Source organism: Pteropus alecto, unplaced genomic scaffold (assembly GCF_000325575.1).
Source record: "Pteropus alecto unplaced genomic scaffold, ASM32557v1 scaffold68, whole genome shotgun sequence".
NCBI lineage: Eukaryota > Metazoa > Chordata > Mammalia > Chiroptera > Pteropodidae > Pteropus > Pteropus alecto.
In genome coordinates this window covers 4,249,316-4,252,619 of record NW_006441386.1, presented here as the reverse complement: position 1 = coordinate 4,252,619, position 3,304 = coordinate 4,249,316, and the positions used below count along the sequence as shown (strand labels likewise).

At 42.0% G+C, this 3,304-nt stretch overlaps 1 pseudogene; it reads left to right on the top strand.

Annotated features, from left to right (window-relative positions):
- The first annotated feature begins 2,911 nt into the window (after positions 1–2,911).
- On the top strand, positions 2,912–3,030 carry LOC112485305 (annotated as a pseudogene).
- Positions 3,031–3,304: the final 274 nt, after the last annotated feature.

Genomic DNA, 3,304 nt, shown 5'->3' with positions numbered 1-3,304 from the left:
GTTGCTCAGCTCAGTCACTAGCCAAGTATATCAGCATCAATACTTCAAACTTACCTTGAAACAATTCTTCCACTCCCGACCCCTCTCAAAACAACAAATAGGGTAGAGAAGCTACTAGTTAACTCCTAGCATATATCACCATCTTCTTAGTAACACAATTATGATTTGCCACTAGCAATATCACCATCCACTTAAAAGAGTCCATTCCACAATCTCTCTTAGAGCTACATGTGGACATGACTAAGTTTTGGCCAATAGACAAATAAAAGTGGTGTGCAATCCCCAGGACATGACTTTCAAAAGAGGAGGCATTCCTTCTGTCCTTCTGCTTCCGCCATCCTGTCACCTGGAATGCTTATATGAGCACTGGTGCTCTAGCACCCATCTTGGATCGTGAGACAGGCTCATAGCCTAGGAACAAGAGTGGAAGGATTCTGCATCTCTAACAACTTCTTTAATGGCTTTATCATTCATGGGCTGCTTACTCTGGGACTTCTTTTATATGAGAGATAAATATACTTTTATTTTATGTAAACCATCAGCTTAATTGGGGGTTTTCTGTTACAAACAGGCAAACTAGAAATTATGCATCTGATTTCTCCCCTCCTGCCCTCCCATCAGCTCCAGGGCCAGCTGGACGGAGTAAACTCTGTTTCTTTCTCCCTTCCTTCATTTCAATGATTGAAAGTCTCAGGATAGATTTTCTAATTAGCTGAGCTTAGATCAGGTACCTACCTTGTCTCCACCAGGGATGAGGTGCATTGAACCTGGAAGAAGGAGCTCCAGAGACTACTGGATTGACCACACCTTCAGGAAGGGAAAGGTAATATCCTAAAGGGAATGCTGACAAAGGCCCACCAGGAAACTGTCCATTCCTCACTCTCCCTGAGCAGCACACCACTTCTGAGACTGCAGCAGGAGCAGGAATCTGTGATTGCCATTGTGAGTGTCGGAATCTTTTTGATCTTTGATCCCCAACAGAGACAAACAACACTTTCTTCATAGGGTGATGCTAGCAAAGGAATAAGGAGGCATATATTCATGGCACATAGGAAGGTTTGGGACTTCTTTGTTCAACATTTATTGCAAGTCTCCTAAATGCCTGGCTGTCCCAGACACAGGGAACACAAAGATGCATAGTTAACTGCCCTGCTTCATACTCACAGCCCAGATGAAAGTGCATAAATAGATAAGTGTGTGATAAATGCCAAGGGCAAGAGATGGGTGGAGGTTTACAAGAGCACACAAGAGTAGCATATATATAATCCAGATTGGGGGGAATTGGGAACATGGGGAGTGGGGACAATTTCTGCAGTCAGTCCACCTTCGAAGCAGAATAGGAGGCAAAGCAGGAGGGAAGCAGAGGGAACAGCAGGCTAGAGGCAACGAGGGAGGGAGGACAGAGCATGTATGGGGAAATGCAGGGACACTGCTGATCTGACCAGAGCCCAGAGTGTGAGGGGACACAGTAGGCCAGGACAGGCCATGGATGGTCTTATAGGATATGGAGCAGAGCCTAAAATTTATCCTGTAACCAAGGGAGAGCTGCTGACACATTGTAATCATGAGCAGCAACGTGATGAAATATGCATTTTAGAATGATTAGAATGAATACGCAGTGCGGAAAGTAGGTGGAGGAAGAAGTACACAAGAATCAAGGCCCAGTGACCAATTAGGAGCCTGCTGAAATAATTCATCACAAAATAAGGTGTCCAAACTGAGAACATTGTTTTACCAAAAAAGTACAGCAATGTTCTTCTTCTGGCCAGTTATTTTGTTCCCCCAGCGAAAGCCAACATCTTAATGTTAAGTTGCAGGCATCTCTGCATGCTTCCAGAGGAATAAAGGCCAAGTGTACAGATTGCTGGGGTCCCACTTGATGCTGGAGTAGAGTATCAAAAAATTATCAAAAAATTAGGTCTTAGTGCTTCTTAGACCATCTCTCTGGGATATCAATGGTTTTTAACAAGCCTACCCTTTGTCAGCAGCTGGAAAGTTGATAAAGCAGAATGGTGTTGCTGATTATACTGGCATTCTGAATAAATGAGGGAGAGAATACATGAATAGACGAACTCAGCAATTAATTGCATTTCTGTACCAGGGCTACCCTTGTTTCTATAGTTAAACATCCGGATGAGGGAATTTTTGCTTTTCTTTTTAAAGTATTTCTTAAAAGAACTGGAAAGTGTTATTGAACCATTCCTACCTCTCCATTCTACTCAAAGTAGTGAGCAATTATTCTCCATCAAAAATGGTATCTGGGACAAGTGAGACAACCTATAGCCTGAAATTTTAAATAACCTTATAGTCTTTTACTGACAGTGAAGGTGGATGATTCAGGAAATGTATTTTTGAAAATGCTATAAATGCAGAATAAAAGTTAAGCAGATAGATAACACATGGAATGGAACCTGAATTATCAAACACCTTGTTACTCTATAAAAAAACCTCCACTGAGCCGTCTGCATTCACTTCAGAGCCATGTGAGAAGTAGATTTTTTCTAGGTATAGCAATTGTCCATGTGGGAATGAACTTAGCAAAGGAAACAATGTGCCCTATGCCTAGCTGATCAGTGTTTGTATTTATTCTGAATCCTCCATTTTGGGTTTATGCCCTTTCTATCCTGCCTCCTAAGCTTATGAATGAAGAAAAAGAAAGTTTTTAAGGTAAAGCTATATACAGGATTATCAAGCAAGTGTTGACCTAAGTCTCATATTCAAGGGCTTCTAAGAACACTCACTAATGCCTCTCTTCTTTCCACTGTGATCAAACGCATTCATTAGCACCCTTGAGTCTGGGGTCTCTAAGATGCCCTAGGAAATGTCCAGTGGCCTTCTTGCTGCCCCAGGACATATCGTACTTGACCATACAAAATAATACAAACTAATGTTCAGCCAAAAAGCATCTATGGACTATGGCCAACCCACCCTGAGCGGGCCCGATCTCGTCTGATCTCGGAAGCTAAGCAGGGTCGGGCCTGGTTAGTACTTAGATGGGAGACCACTTAGGAATACCAGGTGCTGTAGGCATTTAAAAAAAAAAAAAGCATCTATGGACAACCTCACACCAATTAGGATGGCTACTATCAAAAAATAAACAAACAAACAGAAGGTAAAAGTTGGCGAGGATGCGGAGAAAATGGAACACTTACACACTCTTGGTGGGAATGCAAAATGGTACAGCTACTGTAGAAAACAGTATGGTGGGCCCTCGAAAACTTAAAAATAAACTATTATATGATCCAGCAATCTTGCTTCTGGATATATTTCCAAAAGAATTGAAAGCAGGATCTCAAAGAGATAT